This window comes from Gracilinanus agilis, chromosome 4, assembly GCF_016433145.1.
Source record: "Gracilinanus agilis isolate LMUSP501 chromosome 4, AgileGrace, whole genome shotgun sequence".
Lineage (NCBI taxonomy): Eukaryota > Metazoa > Chordata > Mammalia > Didelphimorphia > Didelphidae > Gracilinanus > Gracilinanus agilis.
Window position 1 is genome coordinate 491,585,351 of NC_058133.1, and position 18,626 is coordinate 491,603,976.

An 18,626-nucleotide genomic window follows, 5' to 3' on the forward strand; every position below is an offset into this window, starting at 1 on the left:
AAGAAAAGATGAAAACAGTTGCCTTCTGTTTACTGAGAAGCCTGGGGCTGCTTCATTTTCCGTTTTCTGTATCCTTCCTATTCTCACTCATCTTCTCCTTTGTTCTATATTCAGAGGATAAGATACCTTATCTTTTCACCAGGCAGAGCCTGACACTTGTTTCCTTGGTTCTACACTGCCCCCACCCCCATTCTGGGATCTTGTGCTATAGATCATTCCATTTGTTCTCTCTTTTTAATCTTCTGTTGCCCCATCTCTACAGGTTTCTTCTTGCAGCCTAAACATGTCCCAATCTTCCCCACTCTAATCACTTTCCTTGACCCTGCCAAGCCTTTAAGCTATCGTCTGATACCTCTTTTCTTCTTCTATGCTAATCCAGGAAGAATCAGCCACTTTTACTGGCTCTAATTCTCTTCCCCTCCCTGCTCAACCTCTTGCAGTCTGGCTCTCACACCCACCACTTGCCTGAAACTGCTTTCTCTTAAAGGTCACCAGTGATCTCTTAATTGCCACATCCAGTGACCTTTTCTGGGCACTTATTGCCAATCTTTCTGTAGCTTTTGACACTGCTGGCCGATCTTTCCTCCCTTTCTTCCTTGGCTTCTGTGTCACTTGTTCCCTCATTCTACCTGCTCCCCCCCCCCCTTTTCCCCCACTGGTGGGTTTCCTCCAAAGCTCTAGCCTCAGGCCTTTTCTCTCCCTTACCCCATTTGAGAATTTTATTGCTATCTTTTGTTTGAATGCCACCTTCACTTCCAAATCTACCCCTCCCACTCTCTCACCCAAAGAGCCATCCCCTGGAACAAAGAAGGTTCTCTTTCTAATCTCTTTCAGAAATCTTATCTGCTTCCAAGTCTTTTGCTATTATTTTTAGGCAGATGACTCCCCCAAAGATATGGCCAGCTCGTGTTTTCTTTGAGTTCCATACCAAATCTCTAATTGCTTGGGTACACATTAGAATATGAGCTCCTTGAGGGAAGGGACTATTTTTGACTTTTCTTTGTATTCCCAGCACCTAGTACAGTGCCTGGCACATAGTAAGCAAAAGGGTAATAAATCCTTGTTGATTGATTGATTGTAGGAGGCAGCACAGTGGCATTGAAAGTCAGAAGACCCTGGCTTTTAAGCCCAGTTCTTTCTCTTAACAATCTGTGCCACTCAATTTTCTCCTCTATAAAATGAGAGAGTTGGATTAGATAATTTTTAAGGTCCATTTCAGCTATGCAGAGAGATAGAGAGATAGCATGGCTCATTGGCTGGAGAGCCAGACTCACAGTCAGGAAGACCACTTGGTTCAATACCCTTCTCTGATACATGCTGTATGACCCTGGGTAAGTCACTGAACTTTTAGGTGTACCAATTGACTTTTTAAGATCTCATGTTTTTCCAAAACAGTGTTTATCTTTTCAGCTTCTCTGTTTTAGTTAACCATACCATCAATCTTCCAATTTATCTAGGCTCCAAGCCTCAGAGGCATTTCTGGCACTACCCTTTCCCTTACTTCTTAATTTCAACCAGTTGCCAAATCTTATTGAATCAGTGATCCTGACATCCTTTGTATCTGCCTTCCTCTCCACCTCCTGCCACTATCCAAACATATGCCTTCATCACTTTTCACAGGGCATATTGCAGTGTTCTCCTGAGTGGTTTTCCTGTCTCCCTCTACCTCTCTCATCCATTCTTCATTCAGCTACTAAACATAATCAACATCAAGCCCAAGTGTGGCCATTGCCGAGTCCCATGGTCTCATGTCCATAGAATTAGAGATAGAGTTGACTTTCAGAAGCCATTTAACACAGTCCTGTCATTTTCCAGATGATGAAATTTAATGCCTGATTCTTGAGGAAGTGACTTCATTAAGGTCACATGTATAATAAATATAATAAGAACAAGGGTTGGGAACCATATCTTCTACTTCCAAATCCAAGGCTCTTTTACTGCTACTTGTGCAGTGTCCCTACTTAAAACCTGTACCATAGACAGTTTCCTTCTTGTGGGCAGGCAGAATATTTTTCAGTGTTATTGCTCTATCAGCATAATGCCTTTTTAAAAAACCCCTACCTTCTGTCTTAGAATCAATGCTTAGTTTCAATTGCAAGGCAGAAGAGTGATAAGAACTAGGAAATGGGGGTTAAGTGACTTGCCCAAGGTCACACAGTTAGGAAGTGTCTAAGGCCAGATTTGAACCTGGGACTTGCTGTCTCCTCTCTATCCACTGAGCTACCTAGCTGCCCCCGGACAAATGAATTTATCAGTGTAATAAGCTCTTGGTAAGAAACTCACTCTACCAATGCAGATTAGCACCTTCTCTGAAATTTAGGTGTTTTTTTGTTTTTTTGTTTTTTTGTTTTTTTTTTAGATTGGGCCTCTGTTTATCTCAGGATGCCTGGTTGTTTCATTGAGGTAGTAGTTCAACCTAATGCCTTGGTTTCCTTAGTTGGGCGGTTTCTCAGAGGTGATTATGATGCAGTGTATGGGGAGAGATGAGAGAGAGATTGAGATTGAGAGAGAAACATTGAGAGGGAGATTTGGAGTCATAGGACTTGGTTTCAAATCTCACCTCTGATTCTTACTGGCTGTGTGAATCAGTTAACTTCTCTGAACCTAAGCTTCCTCATCTCTAAAAATGAGGTGATTGGACTAGATGATCTCTGAGATCCCCATTAGCTCTAGATTTATGGCTCTGTGACTGTCTTGGGAGGTAGGAGAGACCCTTGGGAAGAAGTAGGAAATCTGGTCTCTCTGAGGCAGAGCTGTTCTGAATGATGGTTATGGAGTAGTGGGAGGGTGGAGGAAGTAGGGGCAGCTTTGAAACAGGTGCTTGAAGGAGGAGGAGAAGCAGGAAAGGAAGCTGGCATTTGGCCCTGGCAGGCAGTGGGGAGAGAGGCGGGCAGATGGGTGTGGGCACAAGGCCGGCTGGCGGTCAGTGGGAAACAAGGAACTAAGGAAGTAGAGAAAGGCTGGTGGTAGTTGAAGATGGAGGTGACAAAAGTCATTTGCTTTGCTAAAGTTTGTGGAATCACAGAGAGAAGGATTGTCGGAGCCTCAGTGGCAGAGGAGGGAGGGGTTGGGAACTAGGAAAGGGTCAGGGGCTTCAGTAGGGTGGGAAGGAAAGAGAAGGAGCGTGGATGAGGAACAATAGGACAGTTTTAAAATGATCTACTCTGCCGGGCAAGTCTAGCCATGTGCCCAGAGATGGAGATTCAGGACCCTAGCAAGAACAATGTTTACAGTCATAAGACCGAGGTTCGAATCCCACCACTTCCTGTGTGAACTTAAGTCACCTTAACATCTCTGGGCCTCAGTTTCCTTTTCTGTAAAACAACAGGGTTGGACTAGATAACTTTTGAAGTCCCTTCCAGTTCTAAATCTGTGATCCTGTATTTCTAGGTCTCAGTTTCCTCATCTGTAAAATGAGGGATTTGGGCTGAATGGTTTCTGAGGTCCTTTGTAGCTTAGTAGGGAGGGAATAGCAGGCTAGAACCTGTCTGGTATGTCCTATAATTTTAAGGGGAGAAAAGGGTACTAGAGTGGGTACCAAAGTAACCTGGAATGTCATTGACTCAAAGATGGAATGGAAAAGAACCCCCTCATCTTCTGGAGTCATCTTTTCTTTTTCCAAAGTCCATAAGCAGCCGAACTGTGCTGGGTTCCTTCCTGTCTGCTCCCTGTAAGCACTTTCCCCCATATCCCCACCCCCAGCTTCTGCCCCCATGATTTAGGTCTTGGTCACTGCCTACAAACCCCGGTGCCCACCCTGTGACCAGCAGCGTCCAGTGGAGCTGATGTTCCTCTGCATAGGGGGTGGTTGCCATGAGACGGTCCTCTTCTCGTTAACATTTCTTCCTATCTCAGCGTCAGCTTCCCCACCATTGCCTCCTCCTCTTGCATCAGGATACAGGATCTGACTGCCTTGAAATGAGCTCACAGACACCCAAGGTTGTCGTTTCCCTAGCAATCACTCTGTTCAGACCCTCGTGTCTAGGAAGGGCCGTGCCCAGCTAGGTTTGAGAAATACATACTATAATTATACTTTCTCAGGGCCATGGAGCTGGATGGGACCTGGAACCATCTAATCCAACCTCCTCATTGCAAAAAACCAAACCAAACCCTTACTTTCCATCTTAGAATCAATACAGAGTTTTAGTTTCATGGCAGAAGAGTGGTAAGGGCTAGGCATTTGGGGTTCAGTGACTTGCTTGGGGTCACAGCTAGGAAGTATCTGAGGCCATATTTGAACCCAGGACCTACCATCTCTCTATCTACTGAGCCACCTAGCTTCCCCTTCAACCCCTCTCATTTTAAAGATCAGGAAGCTGAGACCCAAAGATGTCAGAGGGCGTTAGATTTAGAGGACATCTAATCCAATCTCTTCATTTTAAAGATGAAAAAACACACCAGAAATCTAGAGAAATGAAATTACTTGGCCAGAGGCAGGGTTTGAACCCAAGCCCTGATGCTGATATTTCCACTGTACCATCCTGTTTATTCAGGGAGGAATGTCCAGGATCTGACAGCGACTCTCCTCCAAAACCAGTTTTTTATGTCTCACTTCTCTCCCCATCAGAGTGTGCAGACCTCTGAGCTCATCCAGCCAGGCTTGTTTGTTGGTTTCTTCTCACTCTGCCAGCAGACCTGATGATCCTTTGTCTTAATAACCAGATAGTGACTTCAGGTTGGGCAAGGTTTATTGAGTGCCTCTGAGGAGCGCAGGTCTAGAGCAGGAAGGGACCCACAGGTTACCTGGTCCAACACTGTCTGTCCTTTCAGAGGGAGACCTGGCAAGTGACTGCCATCGTCTGCTCCTTGTTGGGGATACATTCTCTAACCACTGCAGCCCAGCAACGACTCTCTAGTTTCCAGGCTTCTTAGAGAGTTGCCCAGGGCATAGAGAGAGCCAGCAGCCTGCCTAAGGTCCCGCAGCCCCTGTTTTGGGAGACAGGATTGGAATCCTGGGAGTTCTGAGGCTCGCCCTCTTTCTAGTAGATCAAAGCTGACTCTCGTGGCTTTGGAACAGAGAAGCAAAGAGTAAGACAGCCCTTTCCCTTTCAGGGGGGCTGGAGACGTATTTGGTTATTGTTTAATTGTTTTCAGTTGTGTCTGACTCTCTGTGACCCCATTTGGGTTTTTCTTGGCAGAGATACTAGAGTGGTTTGCCATTTGCTTCTCCAGCTTATTTTTACAGATGGTTAAGTGACTTGCCCAGAGTCACATAGCTAGGAAGAGTCTGAGGCCAGATTTGAACCCAGGTCCTCCTGACTCTAGACCTGGCACTCTACCCATCCTACCAACTAGATGCCCTGACTCTAGTGCTAGAGAAAGAGGCAGCTATATGAGAGCCTATGTCCCAGTGGCAAGGCTGATGATTCCCAAACTCCTTGGGATAATGCAGAGGTGAGGCTCAGTGATTCAGTATTACTCTTCCCAGTGTCTAACTTGGAGATTACCTTCTATTTACAGTGTTTATATATTTAAAAACCCTCAACTTCTATCTTAGAATCAATACTATGTATTGGTTCCAAGGCAGAAAAGTGGTAAGGGGGTGAAAGGACTTGCCCTGAGTCACACAGCCAGGCAGTGTCTGAGGTCAGATTTGAACCCAGGTCTTCCCAACTCTAGGTATGATTCTCTATCTACTGAGCCTAAATGGATTACATTATTGGATGAGCACCATGAAAAAAAATTTAATTACTTACCTTCTATCTTAGAATCAATACTAAATATTGGTTCCAAGGTGGAAGAGTGAGAAGGGCTAGGTAATGGGGGTTAAGTGACTTGCCCAGGGGTACATGGCTAGGAAGTGTTGTGAGGTCAAATTTGAACCCAGGACTTACTGTCTCTAGGCCTGGCTCTCTATCCACTGAGCCACCCAGCTGCCCCCGTGTCTATATCTTTTAAGTTCATAATAGTTTGCATGCCATCTCCTCCATTAACATGTCGGCTTCTTGAGGGACTGTGTTTTTGCTTGTCTTTTTCTGTATTTCCAGCACTTAGCACAGTGCCTGGCACTTAGGGAGAACTTCCTAAATATCTCTTGAGCGTTGACCGACTAACTGTGCCCTGACACCATGCCCTGCCCCCAGGACACGACCGTGCTCGAAGGCTGTGCCCATTCCTGATCCAGAATGGCGATTATCCATTGTCCCCTGCGTCACACTGGGCAAACCGAGACCTGTCAGCCCTGTGTGACCAGATGGCAGCCAGTCCTGGAGCATTCCTTGCGAGAGTGACGTTGGCCAGCCAGCCTCCTGTCTGTCAACAAGATGGACCTTGGGAGGAGAGTGGAGGAGCAGGAGAGACACAGGGCACGCGGTCCAGGGAGTCCCTCGTCTTTGGCTTTGTGTTCACTGACTTGTGCGTGTGTGCGCACACCCATGCAGATTTCTGCCTTTGCCACTGTTTCTGTGAGTGTTGATGCAAATTCATGCCAGGCATGAAGGGCACAGCTGCCACACCTGAGAGCCAGGACGAGACCCTGCAGTTAGAGGCAAGCCTGGAAAATTTCATTTGCCATGTGTTCCTGCCCACCAGAACCCACGTGATTGGACTCCTCACAAAACAGATAGCCCCGTGCCACGGAGAGCAGACTTTTCTGGCATTCAGGATTTGTTCTTTTGCTCAGTGTCTTCTCCCTCCTCATCCTCCCACCTCCTCACTTTGGCCCTGCCCCAGCCTTGCACCCTGGGGTGCCACCCACTTTGCCTCCCCTTGGTTCCTGCTCCGCACTGAGGGATGGGGGTTCTTTCAGGTGGGAAAGGTTGGCTCTCCTTTCTGCTCAGGCTGATTTGTTCACACATATAAGGTGTCCTTGTGCTTCTCTGGGTGGTGAGTGTCTGACTCAGAGACAGGTCAAACTCTTCCCTGCTGGGATTCTCTTTCCCAGACCTACTCCCCCTTACCGCCCCCCACCTCGGTTTCTGCTCTCCTGCCTGTCATTGCCTCTGAGCCCTTTTCTCTCCCTCTTTGGGCTCCCCTCTGTGTCTGTCCCCTCCTTCTCCATTCACTGTTACTCCCTCCCCTTCTCCACCCATCACCTAGACCTTGGCAGCTGTTCCCTTCCCTGGAAATTGTGTGGGTGGCTGCCTCCTCCTTCTCTGACCTGAGCTGCCTCCTGGGGGTCAGGAAGGCAGGCTGCAGGTGGGGGAGTGGGAAGAAGAGAAAGTGGCTTCATCTATCCGTACTCCTCCCTCTCCCCACTTCACAAAGAAAAGGACATCACCTTCTGAGCTCTGGGAAAAGAGGGGGAAGGGGCAGCTGGGTAGCTCAGTGGAGTGAGAGCCAGGCCTAGAGATGGGAAGTCCTAGGTTCAAGTCCGGCCTCAGACACTTCCCAGCTGTGTGACCCTGGGCAAGTCACTTGACCCCCATTGCCCACCCTTACCACTCTTCCACCTATGAGACAATACACCGAAGTACAAGGGTTAAAAAAAAAAAAAAAAAGAGGGTGGGTGACTGGAAGCCATGTCCTGACCATGTCTTTGCCCCTCTTTATTACTAACACAATTTTCATGGTTTGGGTTCAGAGTTATAACTAGGGTGGGGTGATCTGGGCTTTTCCCCAGGGTGCTGAAATTTAGAGGATGCCTGTATACCTTTAGCTAGTAAAAAGCCGAGAGCTGGAGATATAGAGAAAGGCAAGCAAAACTGCAGCCCCTTGAGGAGCTCACGTACTGTTTGGTGGAGATAACATATGAGCAAATATAAATGTAAAAGACAGAGACAAGGGGGCAGCTGGTGGCCCAGTGGATTGAGAGCCAAGTCTGGAGACTAGGATGTCCTGAGTTCAAATCTGACCTCAGACACTTCACACTAGCTAAAGGTGTATTTGTGTAGAATGTGATCTTGAGAACAGGGAGTGTTTTTATTTTAGTGTCCCCAAAGTCTTAGTGCAGCTAGTTTTTAAGTGTTAATAGGAGCTTATTCAACCTTTAAAACTGCACCAAGGCTTTGGGGACACTCTACAGAGAGACAAAAATGGGACATCCAGCAACCAGCAAAATGCCTGGCACATAGGAGGCAGCCAAAGGGCATTTTAATAAAGTGCCTACAATGTGCCAGGCACTGTTGTAAGTCCTGGGGATGCAAAGCAAGGGAAAAGCCCGGAGAGTCCCTTCCCTCAAGTAGCTCGCTTTCTACTGGGGAGACAAAATGCCGAGAACTGCACATAAACGGGAGGTAATGCAAGCAAGCAGGCACTAGCAGCTGGGGGCAGGGGGTGGGAGGGATTGGGAAATGTCTCATTGAAGGGGAGATCTGAGCTGAGTCTTGAAGGGAAACCAGGAGGTGGAGGTGAAGAGGGAGGACGTTTCAGGCAGCTGGCACCGCCAGGAAAAAAGCACAGAGATGGGAGATGGTAAATCCAGTGTAAGTTCAGTGAGTTTGAATTTGATAAGTTGAGTTAAGCTGAATTTAACATCTCATTAGCAAAAATAATTTTAAAAATAGGAAGCTACTAGATATCCTACTTCAAAGTAACCTAGATTTGAAGCTGAGAAAGACCCTAGAGACCAGCTGGTCCAAAATCCTGCTCTCCAGTTTATAGAAGGAGAAATGGAAGCTCAGAGAGGGCAAGCGACTCCATCATGATCCTACAACTCATAAATCTGAACCCAGGTCTTCCTGACTGCTGTCTACTTGCTTGTATTTTATCTCCTCCAAACAGTACATGAGCTCCTCGAGGGGCTGCAGTTTTGCTTGCCTTTCTATATCTCCAGCTCTTGGCTTTCTACTAGCTAAAGGTATACAGGCATCCTCTAAATTTCAGCACCCTGGGGAAAAGCCCAGATCACCCCACCCTAGTTATAACTCTGAATACACCTGATATACTGTGATGAGTTCCTTCTTAGCTCAGCCCTGGCTCTCTCCTTAGCATTCTGTGAGCTCTGAGGTGTGTCCTTCAGGGATTCTTCCTCCTTTTCCCAGTCCTCCCCATGCCCCTTGCTCTCTACTCAACTCAATTTCTGTTAAAAAGTCGATTTGAAGATCTCCTTCCTCCTACCTGTCACAATCATGTCAACTGTTCTGCGTTGACCTTTAAGTATGTGGTGGCCACTTCTGAGTCCCTGTTGGCAGGACACACGCTGATGTCGGAGCTGTCCTGGTTTCCCTCACAGCTAAGGGCGAGGGTTTGCCAGGAGGCTGGTCTGTGGGCAGAAGACAGCTTTTCCCTTGGCCCGGGGGGGGGGGGCTGACTGGCCTCGAACCCATCTTTTGAACTGAATTAGAATCACAGCACTATGGAATGGCAGTCGGAAGAGGGCTTAGGACAGAACATCAGAGCCGGTGGGGTGAGGGTGGAGGGAGGAACCCTAGAGCATAGCATTCTAGAACTTGGAGAGATCTTAGAGAGAGAGACTAGCAGAACTCAGAGGCACCATAGAGGAGAGGGTCAGAATCGAGAGGGGACAGCCTAGAGTGAGGAGGTCCTGGGTTCAAATCTGGCTTCAGACACTTTCTAGCTGCGTGACCCTGGGCAAGTCATTTAACCCCCATCCTAGCCATTTACCACTGCTCTGCCTTGGAACCAATACATAGTACTGATTCTAAGACAGAAGATAAGGGTTAAAAAAAAAAAAAGAATCGAGAATGCCTTAGAGTCTAAAGCTTAGACTATAGATTATATGTGTGAGCAGGACCTTTGGGGGGGGGGAGGGGGTGGATTCCCAACAAAGAATGTCAGATTGGAAAGAGATCTTAGAGCAAGAAGGGGTCTTACAGAATGTTAGAACTGGAAAAGGCTTTAGAGCATAGATTAGTCAGAGATGGAGGGGCCTTAGAGATCACACAGTCCAGTTCCCTCATTTTACAGAGGAGGAAACTGAGGCCAAAGACAGGAAAGGGCCACGTGGCGCAGCTCCCCCAACTCAGCAGAGACGAGAAGAACGGATTCCTAGGGAGTACCTGGGGCTCTAACCTGATGAGCTAACCAGCTGTAGACCTCAGGCTTTCTAATCCCTTCCCTCCTCCCCCTCACTCCCTGGGTTATTAGGAAGATCAAAAAAGATAATGTATGTGAGAAAGCCCTTTGTAAAGAATAAAGCCCTGCACTAGCGGGGGATTATTATTAGGGAACCAGCCCCACCCCCAGCTCCCTGATCCCTGCAGAAGGAATCAGGGTGAAGGCTGGACCCTTTCCAGACCCTCTGATCAGGCAGGGGCTCCCCTTTCCCCAAACTGGTCAGCCCCTCCCCCCCAGATGCAGAAACCCAGGGCTGTAGAGGAGGAACAGGGCGAGGAGGAGGGGGAGCTGGCTGCAGCTTCCTCTTTTTTCTCGTTAGCCTAGAAACAGTCTCCCTCAACCCCCCCCCAACCATCCTCCACCCCAAAGTTTTTCTCTTGCAGCACACAGACTGGCCCATAGAGGGAGCCACAACCCCATCCCTAGGGTGAGTTGGGCTGGGGAAAGAACTGGGGGTGGTGGTGAATGGGGAGTCAGGGAAGGCTCCCACCAACCAGCAGGCCTTCCTATTTTTTGGGCACATCCCTATCCATAGAATTTACAGATAGAGGGGACCTTAGCGTGCATCTAGAACAATTACCTCCATTAACACCAGAGTGGGAGATTGACTTGCCCAGGGTCACACAGGAAGGAAGGGTCAGAGCTGGAATTTGAGGACTGCCCTTCTTTTTTGAATTTATTTTTTTCCCCTGCATTATATACCTATGATCACACCAAGACATATTTCCTTATTATTCATTTTTGCAAGTGAATGATCGTGTAGAATCCAAACCCCGAATCATAAACCCAAATAAACAAGTGAAAAAATCCCATTTTCATCTGCATTCCTTTTCCAACAGTCTTCTCTGGAGGTGGAGAGCAGCATTCTTTGTCATAAGTCTGAGGGCTGCCCTTCTTGACTCCCAATTCAGCGCTCTCTTATCTCCATAGCAGTAACATTCAGCTTCTTCCATCTCTTGCTTTCCCACATCCAGTCCTTCCTCTCCACTGTCTGGTTTTTGTCTTTTTTTTTTTTTTAAACCCTTGTACTTCGGTGTATTGTCTCATAGGTGGAAGATTGGTAAGGGTAGGTAATGGGGGTCAAGTGACTTGCCCAGGGTCACACGGCTGGGAAGTGGCTGAGGCCGGGTTTGAACCTAGGACCTCCTGTCTCTAGGCCTGGCTCTCAATCCACTGAGCCACCCAGCTGCCCCTGGTTTTTGTCTTTTTTAAATCCACATGTTTGGATTCGAAGCCAGAAAACTCAGGAACAAAGCGAACCAATGAATGGTCCATCTGGTAATGGAAGCCTCACAGGGTTGGCATTTCTTCTTTTCTGTGACAATAACAAGAACAATGATAGAGCGGCTTCCTGATGTGGTGGCTGGAGAGTCAGCTTTAGAGTCAGAGAGACTTAGGTTCAAATTCTACCTTTGATATAGACTGGCCACGTGTCCCTGATCAATGCATTCAATCTCTCAGTGCCTGGGACAAATCTCTAAGATGCTTAAGTTTTAGAATAGCCGCTGATCTGCCTAGGTAGTTTATTATTATTATTATTATTTTTAACCCTTACCTTCTGTTTCAGAATGAAATACTGCATATTGGTTCCAAGGCAGGAGTGGTAGGCAATAGGGGTTAAGTGACTTGCTCATGGTCACACAGTTAGGAAGTGTCTGAGATTGAATTTGAACATAAGACCTGGCTCTCAACCCACTGAGCCACCTAGCTGACCCCATAAGGAGAGTTTTGACTGGGAGTTGTTTCTTCCTTGGGAGTTCCATGCATCAATACAATCAGAAATCACAATCTGACCCCAAATCCCAATAGCAATAATAATAATAATAATAATAGTAAAATATATATCTGAGCTATTTCTGTCAATATTCCATTTGATCCTTACAACCAAATGAGATGGATTAATAATAATAGTTCTTAGACAGCAGAAAGGAAAGCTCCAGTTCAGCTCTTCTCCAAATGATACTGCAATTTGAGTGAATTCTGTAGTTCTTTGTTTATATATAAGTGATGGTGTGGCTAGAGTACTGGATTCAGAGATCTGGATTCAAATCCTGCTGTAGCACAGATAATTTCCTAGTTGTGTGACCCAGGGCAAGTCAGTGAACAATAACTGTGTATTGGCTCCAAGGCAGAAGAGTGGTAAGGGCTAGGCAATGGGGGTTAAGTGACTTGCCCAAGGTCACGTGGCTAGGAAGTGTCTGATGTCATATTTGAACCCAGGATCTCCTGTCTCTAGACCTGACTCTCAATCCCCTGAGCCACCCAGCTGCCCCTCCCACTGCTTTAAATACAAAGCGAAATAACAACCATCTTTCTCTTCTGACCTAGTAAGAAATCTAAGACAGAAGGATAAGCATTAAGCAATTGGGGTTAAATGACTTGCCCAGGATCACATAACTAGAAGTGTCTTAGGTAAGATTTGAACTCAGACCCTCCCACCTCAAGGCCTGGTGCTCTATCCATTGTACCACCTAGCTGCCCCTTCTACTGACAGAGTGAAAGTAGAATGTGATATATTTGCAAACGATAAAGCTCTTTTATGGTTTAATGTCAGCTGTTAATGAGCTAAGTGTTCTCTAGATCTGTTTCTACTTTTGTCAGATGGGGAAGTTAGATAACTTTTAGGGTCCTTTCTGCCTCCAAGGCCCGAGTCTACAAGTTATCTGTCTGGTAGCTTCAATTGCTCCATAAGGCAAGGAGGAATTCTTCTGCCCATTTTACAGAAGGAACGGCTGAAGCCCAGACAAGTTAGGTGACTTGCTCGTCAAGGCACAGCAGGGCAGTGGCCAAAATGAGATAAGAATCTGGATCAGAAGGGCAGGAAGGCGGTGAGCCCCTATGAATGCTACAACTGTCTGAGCTGGCCCTTTGACTCTTGGGGGGAGGAGACCAGCAGTGAAGGCTCCATTGCAGGCTCCCAGGGCATCTGTTTCCTGGGTTTCCCGTAACTGGTTTGGGGAGAGAAGCTTGTGATGGGGAATGGGGTTGAGGGTGGGAAGGACCCTTGGCTGACCTAAAGAGGACCGAAAGCCAGGACGGGAGGACAAAGGGAGCCTCAGAAGGGTCCGAGGGCTGAGCCCCAGGCTCCCCGTCTTCTCTAATTATGGGATTGCCAGACTGGAGTCCTTGATGGGGATTGGGGAGCCTCGTAATAGGCAGAACCAATGGAGTGTTGGTCCTGGAGCTCCTGTTTGCCCTGGGAAGCTTGGGGTAGGGAGGTTGTGTGTGTGTGTGGGAAGTTCCAGCTTGTCCTTCACAGATACTCAGCTCCCCCCATGGAGAACAGAGCTTCCCGTAAGACTCAGACAGGGGCTTAAGGCATAGATTCCCAGCCTCGGATTGGAACACAAATGAATATTGGCAATCAGTCAGTCAGTCAGCATTTGTGGCACCAGGCACAGTACAAGGGGCTGAGGATGCACAAACAGAAGAAAAGCAATTCCCTGCCCTCGAGAGACTTTTTTCTAAGGGAGAGATAAAATGTAAAATATATGTCTTATTCTGTATTACATATACAGAGAATATACTATATATTTCTATATATGTATATAAATACAAATATATTATATGTGATATAACCATACATCATATTATAGATATTAGTATGTATGATATAATCATATACCATATTACATAGCATATATTGTAGACTTATAGGATAGCATATATAATTATATAGCTATATAACATATATTTAGTAATATCATAACATATATGACATATTATGCACATGTAATATAATAGAAATAATATATATATATATATTAGGGCATGTCTATAGATACACATATACATATAAAACAATATTCTTCTCTTGATGCTCTGTGTTTGAGAATGCCACGATTTCCAAAGAATGAACATTGAAGGCCAATGAAAAGGAAAATGGTGGCTGTAAATTGACTGTAGAATCTTACCAAAGACAAATTATACAGGAGAAGTGGCAGAGGTGGTGGTGTAAGATTAAAAATTAATATCTAAATACTCTAAGTATTATATTTAATAAGATTAATGAATAATAACTGAAATAAAAAGCTAGAGTAAAAAGGCAGCTAACCCAGTCGTGGTCGCCAGAGAAGAGCGAGAGGTGGAGTTATACCAACTATATACAAACAACGTAAGCTTGCAAGATGGGGGATGAAAAGGAAAGGGATGCTGGGTAATGTAGTTCAAGGGTTCAAGATTTCTATTTATATAGTGTCATCAGAAAGATAAAGGAGCAGAAAAAAAAAGTGGGCCATGAGAAGAATACCATTAGTACGATTATTATTTAAAGACAAGACTTTGCTTTATTATCATTATTATTTTTAAACACTTGCCTTCTGTCTTAGTATCAGTATTGTGTATTGGTTCTAAGGCAGAAGAGCAGGAAGGGCTAGGTAATGGGGATCAAGTGACTTGCCCAGGGTCACACAGCTGGGAAGTGTCTGAGGCCAGATTTGAACCCAGGACCTCCTATCTCCAAACCTGGCTTTCTATTCACTAAGCCACCTAGCTACCCCAAGAGGGATTTGTTTTAAGGAGGCCTTGGCATTCTTTTCTGCCAAAGCAATGCTTTTTCATAGTCAACAAACAGTAAACACAGTAGGATTTTGTCTTCTCTATACCTATTAGGCAACCACGTTACTGTAACAATGTCATTTGCTCTAAAATATTGTTTGTAAAAAACCTTCCTGTTTTTTTCTCAAACCTTCATCAAAGATGTCCTCAGAGCATATGTAGATTATTCTCATAATAATTTTATAAAGTTGAGAAAGTAAGCAGATGGGTTGGAAGTTATTAATATCCCCTTAGTCTCCTTTTTTGGGTAGCATTAAAGTAATATTAATAGCCTTCTTTTGGGGGTAATATTAAAGGATATATTGAATTTTATCATTTTGTTAAATTATTAATTATTATTAAATATTAAAGGATGGATTACACTCCCCCAGCTTTTCTTTTCTTTTAAGGTAAGTTGAAAATCAGTGCCTCGTTACCACCCCAATGTTGTCATTTTCAGCAGACAAACCTCATCTAGGAGGAAGGAATCAACCATTTATTAAATATCTATTACGTGCCAGGCACTGGGCTAAGTGCTTTACAAATAGTGCCTCATTTGATCTTCACAACACCATGGAGAGGTTGGTGCTATTATTTGCCCCATTTTATAGTTGAAAAAACTGAGACACAGAAAGGATAAGTGACTTGCTCAGGGTCACAGAGCTTGTGAGTGTCTGAGGACAGATTTGAACTCAAGTCTGCCTGATTCCAGGCCCAGAGCTATCCATTGATCCACCTAACTGCCTCTAAGGAGGCCCTTAGGATAGTCTAATATAGTGGTTCTTTCCATTTCTGTTCTCCTTATGGCCATTTCTACTTCCTTATAAAGCACATTAGGGATTGTGTTGTAAAGTCTCAATGTAGAAATTCCACTTTCATTGATGGAGAAGAACCAATTATAGAAAAGTTTTTATAATTCCCTGAATGTTTGCAAATCTTTTCCATTTTACTTCTGATCTGGTAAATACACCATACAAACACACTTTCAGCTCTAAATCTGGGATCTACCGTCTATGTTCATTCTTAAATACCTTCAGTATGGTTTTGCTTAGTTGGATCTCCTGTCATGCCTTTGGTACACTCCCCCCACCTTTATTTCTATCTTTTTTTTTTTTAATGGAGACAACACTGCTCATGATTTCTTTAAACCATTATTCTCTAAGATTTTTCAAATTGATTTTTATTTGAAACTGGCATTCTTCTTGGATGCCTTACTCTGCTGGTCAAGGAGATCAAACATTTTCTTCTTTTTTAAAATATTATCTAGAGCTATTTTATTTTTAAAAGATATTTTATTTTCCCAATTACATGTAATAATTTTCCACATGTTTTCTTTTTTTTTTAAATTATTTTTAAACCCTTAACTTCTGTGTGTTGGCTCCTAGGTGGAAGAATGGTAAGGGTGGGCAATGGGGGTCAAGTGACTTGCCCAGGGTCACACAGCTGGGAAGTGGCTGAGGCCAGATTTGAACCTAGGACCTCCCGTCTCTAGGCCTGACTCTCAATCCACTGAGCTACCCAGCTGCCTCCCCACATATGTTTTCTGAAGTTATAAGATCCAAATTGTCTCCCGCCCTTCCTTCCCCCTCCTGGAGATGGCAAGCAATTTGATCAGGGTTATAAGTTTATTATGCAAAGCATATTTCCATATTGTTCCTTGTTGTAAGAGAAAACTCACATAAAACCCAAACCCCCAAATAAAAACCCAAATAGACTAAAGTTAAAAATCATATGCTTTGATCCGCATTTCAATTCCAACAGTTCTTTCTCTGGAGGTGATTAACATTCTTTGTCATAAGTCATTCGGAATTATCCTGAATATTGTTGAGATTAGATAAGTCATTGACAGTTGAAGATCAAGCATTTTCTGACTGAAATAAATTTTTTGGGTCTTCTGGTTGTGGTGATTGATTTATATTTGTTAAAACTTCCTTGGGAAATGGTGATAGTCTGTGTTGATGTCTGTTCTTTCATCTATTTTCTCTTTTTCAGCATTCACAACTTGTTAAAATAGTTTAGGTTGGAGTTGTTTTTATGATAACTTATGAAAGTTACAATTCTCCTGGGTCAACCAGTCACTTAATGAAGTAACATTTATTTATTTATTTATTTTTAGTATAGCTCTTCTCTGTCTTTTTTTTTTTTACCTTTCTGTCTTAATATCAATTTTCTCCCCTCCCCCATTTCCCCCCTATTTTATTGTTGTGAAAAACGTACTTCCATATTGGGTCATTGTTATAAGAGCACATTCATACATAACTAAAACCCCCAAATAAAACCGAAGATACACTGATATTTAATATAAATTCTAAGACAGAAAAGTGGCAAAGCCTAGATAATAGAGGTTAAACTAGCATCCATTAATCAATTAATTAATTAATTTATTCATCCACCCACCCACTCACTCATTTATTTATTTGTTTGTTTATTCATTCATTCATTCGTTTGTTTATTTATTTATTTTTTAAAGTAGCATTTATTGAATGCCTATTATATGCTAGGCACTTTGCTAAGATCTAGGATAGGTTGGAACACCGGCCCCCCCCAAACAACAATACCCACCCCCCCAAAACAACAACAGCAACAACAACAAACGGTCCAATCTCTGTTTCCAAGGATCTCACAATGTAATGGGGGACACAACATGCAAACAACTTCTTTTCGGGCTCCATTGTTTGCTAGCTGGGTGATAATGGGGTTCTTTGAACCTCAGTTTTTTCCTGTATAAAATGGGGATAGTAAATCTTGTATCACCAGCTTACCTGGTTGTTTGAGGAAAGGGCTTTGTTAACCTTAAAGGCTTATAGAAATGTGAGCTATTACCAGTGGTTTATTAGAGCCAGCTCTCATGAGAGCTGATTGTTAAATTTTCAATGTGAGTCTGATTCACTGTTTTATTGATAGCATGGGCTTTAAAAAGTGATGGAAAATGTAAATAATGCAGTTTAAACTTAAAAGATTATCATGAGTACAATTCCACTCTCTCATGAGATGGTTATTAAATATTTACCAGGTCCTTAGTTGGTACTTCTGTACAATAGGCAGAAGGATGGGGTACCTGGGCTATATGGGTCTAGAGCAGTGATTCCCAAAGTGGGCGCCACTGCCCTCTGGTGGGTGCTGCAGCGATCCAGGGAGGCGGTGATGGCCACAGGTGCATTTATCTTTCCTATTAATTGCTATTAAAATTAAAAAAATTAATTTCCAGGGGGCTGAGTAATATTTTTTCTGGAAAGGAGGTGGTAGGCCAAAAAAGTTTGGGAACCACTAGTAGAGGTCTAAATCTTCACATCCTAGTTTTATCCTTTGTGCTTTTCCTCATCTTGGGGTGTTCCATGGATTAGAACTATTTTCCTTAACTTAGACCAGGGCAGATAAATTGTAGAATCATAGAGCTAGAAGGCACCTCAGAGGCCAACACCCTCATTTTATAGAGGAGAAAACTGAGGCTGAAGAAGTTTAAGTGACTTGGCCAACATCATGCAGGTGGTATTAAAGGTAGCATTTGAATCCAGGCCCTGAGAATCTAGAGCTGGTGCTCTTGTCATTAAATCACACCCTGTGATGTGGACCTAGGAATGAGGCTTCTATGTCCTTCTCTCCTTTCTTTCCCAGCTGGGGTCGGAATCTCATGGACTTGTGTCCAGTAGACATCCTGGCCAGCGATGGGGTCGCTTATGTCGGCCTCTGAGGGCCCTCATGCTTAGTAGGGGCAGCAATGAGGACCCTCCTCCCCCCCAGGACTGTTCAGCTATTATTGTTCTCATGGCTGGTCTAGAGGTCCATTGGATTGATAGTAGGCATGGTGGACAGAGGCAAACTTGAGAATCAGATTTTCCTCAAAACAGTACATTTTCTACACCTTTTAGGTCTTTGGATCTGCAAAGCCCATTCATTCATTCATTCATTCATTCATTCATTTATTCATTCATTTATTCTTTATTCATTCATTCATACATTTAAACATTTAAAACCCTTACCTTCTATCTTAGAATCAATACTGTGTATCAGTTCCAAGGTGGAAGAGCCATAAGGGCTGGACAATGAGGGTTAAGGGACTTGCCCAGGTTCACACAGCTAGGAAGTATCTGAGACCAAATTTGAACCCAGGTCCTCTATTTATTTTTTATTTT